The sequence below is a fragment of the Papaver somniferum genome, chromosome 5 (genome assembly GCF_003573695.1).
Source record: "Papaver somniferum cultivar HN1 chromosome 5, ASM357369v1, whole genome shotgun sequence".
Taxonomy (NCBI): domain Eukaryota; kingdom Viridiplantae; phylum Streptophyta; class Magnoliopsida; order Ranunculales; family Papaveraceae; genus Papaver; species Papaver somniferum.
In genome coordinates, this window is record NC_039362.1 from 70,862,635 (window position 1) to 70,869,468 (window position 6,834).

General features: G+C 36.4%; 1 long non-coding RNA gene across 1 annotated transcript; it reads right to left on the reverse strand.

Annotated features, from left to right (window-relative positions):
• Nucleotides 1–404: 404 nt before the first annotated feature.
• Nucleotides 405–4,022, reverse strand: LOC113281865. Its single transcript, XR_003326368.1, has 4 exons — nucleotides 2,079–4,022; nucleotides 1,841–1,969; nucleotides 1,134–1,438; nucleotides 405–728 (listed from the first exon to the last, which is right to left on the reverse strand). It is a non-coding gene; the product is annotated as an uncharacterized LOC113281865 (long non-coding RNA).
• Between the last annotated feature and the right edge of the window lie 2,812 nt (nucleotides 4,023–6,834).

Consider the following 6,834-nt stretch of genomic DNA (forward strand, 5'->3'; position numbering starts at 1 on the left):
GGCTACAACGGCATTATACTCATGGGAACACTTGCATTCAAATTTTGTATTCAAATTACAAAAAATTTATGCATTAATAACAAAATTACAATTAAAGAAAACACATTCCCTGAATGGGACACAACAATTTGCAAGTGTTCTAGTTAAATCCAGCGATTATTCATCAGCTACTGTTTAAACTTTGTGATACATATAAGTCTAAAATCTTCCATTCTTTAAGGCCAACTACACGGATCCCAAGAAAATAAAAACCACTCAGGTCACCTGTGTTATAGGAGAGATATTGTGGCAGCGGTATCCGGTTGACTTCCACAGTGTCTCTTATACATGTCCTACTACCTCAAGAACGAAATGTTGGCAATTTGGGTCTATCGGCAACATGTCTGCTTTAATTACCATGTGAATGGAAAGAAATGAAGGTACTTTAAGGGTCGATGATGCATTTAATATGATGGTTTCTACAAATAGCTTTCTTCCATCTGAAAGTTTAATAATTACAGACTGTAATAGCATAAGCGAGGAGTCTAAACATATTTTCAATTTGTAGTGCCCCGGAAATCATCAAAGCCAAAAAACCTACAAAATCTTAGTGCTAAACAGGAGGACTGAGCCACTTCCAACTGTCACGGTCCCTTGGTAACATGATGGCAAAGATGCATTTACTTCACGCCTTCATGGTAAGACTACTGCATATCCTATCCATTTATAAAGGTGATAGTCCAGGACACCTGCGAAGAGCAAATAGAGTAGTCAGCACATCCTCAAATAGAGCAAGAAGACCTGCAAACATAATAAGGCAAGGAAGTAGTGCCGCATGGTAGAATCATTCCCATAAAAAGTGAAACAAAAACTCCTGATGCAATCATGATTTTTAAAAGTGGAAAGTAAGTTGATCTTTGGAAAGTGCTTAACTAACAGAAAAGTATTAGTTACATACATTCATAGATGGACACTTGTGTACTTGCATTAGTGTTCAAGATTTTTATCTCCATCAAAAAGTGGAGATTGAAAGAACTTAAAGGCGGAAATATATGACGAAGAAACTTGAACATCTATGATCAGATGGTAAACTGATCAATTATGGCAAGACTACTGCACAGTATATGAACATATATGAAGTAGGGTAGGCTTACCATATGTCAGCCACTGTCATCATGAAGACATGAACCTTCTTCATTACTGCAAGGATAGTCAACCCACCCACAACTCCCCCAAAAACAGGATGCTTACAGTGCTGTTGATTTGCAGACTTGCACGGTATAAAAAATTCAAAGCCGTTGATATGCAGGTTGCTGTTTGCCATGCTGACAACACCCCAGCCTGAGTGAAGCAATTTCGAGTTGATTTCTCGAGTTGATTTCTTCAGAAAAAGGTTTACCCAAATGGATTCACCTCCTTTTCCGGTCCCAGTTGGTCACCGCACTGAATCACAAAATTCCTACAAACAGTAACAATGGCATGAATTCAAGAATAGTAGCGGGGCAAAAATAATAAGTTCATGGCATGAATTCAAAAATTGAGTGTGGCAAAAATAGGATCCTTTACATTATTACTAATGTAATGTAATAAATCATTTTACAGGCCCAACGAATAGCATGAAGTACTATTATTTCTAGTGTGAGCAATTTTTTGATATTTATTGTAGATTTCCATAGCCATGTTGTAAAATTAGCCGTGTAACAAAAAAAAAAAATTATACAGACACTGAATTTGGCGTATGGACATACAATGTAAGAGATAGATCACAATTTATAGACGCTGAATTTGCCGTAACAAAAAATTTATAGACACTGAATTTGGCGTATGGACATACAATGTAAGAGATAGATCACAATTTTACCTGCTAAAGTAAGATTTTTTGTAATCATCCTGGGCCATGCAAGTGCCTTTCCACCTCGTAAAAATCTCGCTCAAACCATCGTCATTAAAGCTTGGACAGTCTTGCAAGTCACGTTGAGATAGTAAAAAACTGAAGAATAATAATATGCAAAGTAAAACAAAAATTAATTGGTAAAACACGAATCTTAGTTCAAGCAAAGGGACGGCTTGTGAAGTCGTGGTAAGCTGCTGATCTTTACCTGAATAAGGTAAGATTTTTTGTAATCATCCCGGGCCATGCAAGTGCCTTTCCACCTCGTAAAAATCTCGCTCAAACCATCGTCATTAAAGCTTGGACAATCTTGCAAGTCACTTTGACATAGTAAAAAACTGAAGAATAATAATATGCAAAGTAAAACAAAAATTAATTGGTAAAACATGAATCTTAGTTCAAGCAAGGGACGGCTTGTGAAGTCGTGGTAAGCTGATGATCTTTACCTGAATAAGTCCTAAAAGAGTTAGTAACAATCCATATAAGTCACATACATGTACTTCGTATAGATACAAAGACTGCTTATATAGATACAAAGACTGCTCAGGAAGAGGTCACAACCCATAAATCAGGATATTTAAAATACATTCATATTTTACCCTTTATATTTGAGAAAAAAACATAAGCAATCAAAATAAAGATAAGTGAATCAAGAAACCAAGATTTGTCAATCCTCTAGTCATGTAGGCCATTAGATAGTAGAACCAATCTGGTCATGTAAACCCATGAATCTCAGCTTTATAAGATTACTATAAAATCTCTAAACTCGCAAGGCTTCAAGGGGTTATAAGACCAATCCCAATAAACCCTCAAAGATAACAATTGGGGTTCAGACTTTTGAGCAAACAAATGCAAGAGGCAGCAAATAATTTGAAGAAAAAAAAAAGATTTTAAGAAAGAGAGGCAGTGAGAAATACCGCGTTGCGAGCAGCAGAAACATAATAAACTCTAGATAATTGGCTTCTCATCCAATGACCTCAGCCTTCTCTTTTAGAATCATCATTTTCACTGATATTACCATCTAGTTCAGGTCCTTCTATTAATGGTATTAATGTTACACCAGCTGGTCTTAAACTTCCAGATCTTGCTATCAATGGTTTGGCATTATTAATAAATCATCCCCACCCATTTGTTGTTGTTTCCTTCTTAGTAATCCTGGCATTGGTGATATACTTCTTTCTGCATTTTAGTCTTGAAATTGCTGGTGATAATGCTCACTATATGTCCATCTTCTTAATCCTTCACTCTTAACCCCAACACTTTGGTTTTCAGTTAGCAGCAGAAAAGAAAGGGCGTCACGAAGCAAAGACAAAATATAATTCTAAAATCAAATTCAGAGAGACTTTGTTTGGTGCTAATGTTCCAAAAACAAATAAAATTACTAAGCATTACTGCACAGTATACATGCATTGCTCTAGATCAATAGCATCTTCTAATTTTTTTTCAGATGATTGATGCGCATCAACAACATTTTAGGTGAGGTGAGTAGTGAATATAGCATTGCATCATTTACACAGTTTGCATTTGATTAAGAGAACGGTACTACCTACATGAACAACAATTTTTCCTTCTTATGAAAAATCAAGTATAAATCAAATGATAATGAAAAAAAATCACAGTCAACCCACTAATCTAACACACCTAGAGATTCTACTGACTCTTACATTCCTCTACATCATCCTGACCTAATTACATGACCAAAAAAAAAAAATCAAATCAGGTGGAATTCAATTGACATTACCCATACTTGATACATTTACATGCCTGATGGATGTTTTCAAAATCTGCAAATATGCCATGCGCCAACGAAAATCTTAATCAGAAGATTTTATCTCGAAAAATATTTTCTTTGCTAAAAAAAGGCATTGAGAACATTCGCGAGATGGTTTTTCTGTGAGGTTTATGTAGTAAAGCGTAAAGAGTTAATTAGCCATGTTTGAGTCGATGGGATTGATTGCCGAAAATTATGGTGGTGTTTATTTTTTCCGTTACGGATGAACCACCGGAGAAGAAGTAGGTGAACGTAAATCTTAATTTTTGGCGCAAGGAACTGACAGACGTTGAAGTAAATAGCGTTGAAGATAAATGTAGGTAACTGAAAAACAATTACCCTAATTTCTGGCGTTAGAAGGGAAGGAATTGAATTCCTTGCTTGAACTTAGCGGCAATACTGGAGCAGTTAATATGAATTTTCTTTTAATTCGTAACGTATGAACAATTGATGCAGATTAGGTTGAAGGGTAAGTTCCGGGTCGAGATCGTCTGTGTCACTGCTTGTGTGTGCCCTATGTGCCATACCAATAGAAACACGCCACATCATTCCTCTCATTAACCATGACTAACTAAATAGATTTTCTATTTATACAACACTAATCGATTAGGAAAGATAATTAATTAGTTAAAAAAGATATTACAAATCCAAGAGAAAATACCGTGTTTCTATTGGTGTGATACATAGGGCACACCCAAGCAGTGGCACAGACGATTAGTAAATACGGCATTGAATCGCAGATTTGGAGCTTATCTTTGGTAACTCCACCTTTATGTCACTATGCACGTAACGTATGGAAATTTATGACAGTGAACTCAAATTTTGGACGTTGGATGCAGGCGTCAGAAGGGGATGCATCCTGAGCCACGATTTATCTCCTACACTTTTTTGCATTTTGTGAGTAATGGGAGCCATCAATCGCCTTAGAAGGTCCAAGCAGAGCCGTCAAATGAGCAAAAACACATTTGTTTTTGTTAGATAGATTCATATAGTTTTGCCGAGCAAAATAAATATGGCGTCATTGGGGGCCCTGAAAGAATTAGGGGCGACACAAAAAGACAAAAAAGGTCATCCAAAACTAAAATAAAGCCACCCCTTATCTCCGATTTTTCGAAATGACAATTTTACCCTCCATAATCGGTAGACCAAACTACAATCGGTAGTTTAATTTGGTATGCCTCCTTCTTTTTTCTACGAACCCCATAATCGGTAGTTAACTACATAATCGGTAGTGCTGGTGTAGCCCCAAATTCATATTTTTCAAAAACCAATGGAATTTTGAATTTCTCTACTTTCACAATCGGTAGTTTCGTGATGTTTTTTATCTACCGATTGTACAATCGGTAGTCTGGTGATGTTCATTATCTACCGATTGTGCTAATAGCCAAAAATTTTCAAAAACCAATGGAATTTTGAGTTTCTCTACTTTCACAATCGGTAGTCTGGCGATGTTTATTTATCTACCAATTGTGGTAGTTGCCCTAAATTCGAAATTTTCAAAAACCAATGGAATTTTGAATTTCTCTATTTGCACAATCGGTAGTTTGGTGATGTTTTTTATAAATCGATTATCCAATCGGTAGTTTCTTGATGTTCAGTATCTACCGATTGTGGTAGTAGCCCTAGATTCGAAATTTTCAAAAACCAATGGAATGTTGAATTTCTCTACTTTGAAAATCGGTAGTTTCGTGATGTTTATTATCTACCGATTATACGTGATGTTCATTTATCTACCGTTTGTGGTAGTTGTCCCAAATTCGAAATTTTCAAAAACCGATGGAATTATGAATTTCTCTATTTGCACAATTGGTAGTTTCGTGATGTTTATTATATCTATCGTGATATTATTTATCTACCGATTGTGGTAGTAGTCCCAAATTCAAAATTTTCAAAACCAATGGAATTTTGGATTTCTCAAAAAAGAGAAGCACATAATCACAATCGGTAGATAAAAAAAAACTACAGATTATGAAGGGACATATAAGTATTTTCAACCTATTTTGTCTTATTCAGTCGCCCCTAATTCTTTGAGGGTCGCCCCTAATTCTTTCAGGGTCGCCCCTAATGACGCCAGGAAAATAAAACATCCTTAGCAGTATGCCTTGGAAATCATAATTGCTTACTTGTTGGTTTTCCTCTTTCTGTAAGTAGCACTATTTCTCACTTGTATTTTCCCTGCTACGTTGTCAAGTCTGACACTCTTTGACTGATCAATTTATTGCAGATTATATATAGTGTCCCTTTTTTTATTGGAGACATTTGGAATGTGTTTGTTTTCTGTTTTGATATGCTTGTTGTAGCTACAGGAAATCCTATAGCCACACCCAAGTAACGATAAACAGAAAATCTAAGACATGATAGAAACTAACGCGAAATCTTATTATGGAAGATAAGTTATTACAATTATGAATGAAAATCAACCCTAACTTGGAGCTCGCACAAGTTTGTCTCAAATACCACACGGACTAGAAAAGATCTCTATTTATAATGGTTACCCTCTCCATATATATAGGATTACATAGTGGATGATAGATAATAAAGCCTTTTATTTCGGTAACCCTTGTGCGATCCTATCACGCTATCATAGTATAGTCATCGCACTTACCGTCACACGCTCTGTGTGGCTCTTATGATGTCATCGCATGTGTCCGTAATGACGTAGTAGACCTTTATCTTCGCCCTTACCATCTGCTTATCGCGCTACTAAATGTTCTAGATACGATCTATACAATTTGTGCGATATTTTGTATCCAAAATTTGCCTCTTCTCGTACTTTTCTTGCATCTGCCTTTGTCCTTTGATATTCTCTATATCCACCGACAAAATTCCGGATTTATCGCGCCACCATCTACACGTGTTGATTGACACGTCTCCATTTTCTTTCCTTTTTTTTATTGGTAACCACTATTTGTTCGCATAAACCCCAGAAGTGTCGTTTATGCGTCCCAAATTCGTTGAATTCAACGAGTTGTCTTCATTTTGCTTGGGTATGAGATGGAAGTAATATTGGGACGCCATTAGGGTGGGCGTCTCTAAAAAGCATTAGACGCCATTAGGGTTGGCGTCTCCGGTAAATATTCGCCAAAATATTCTACCAAACGCCAGTAGGGTAGGCGTCGGACGGTGTTAGCGTCTTGTCTAGACGCCAGAAAATGGCGTCCTAGGTTTATATTTGTTTGACCTTTTTTTTACT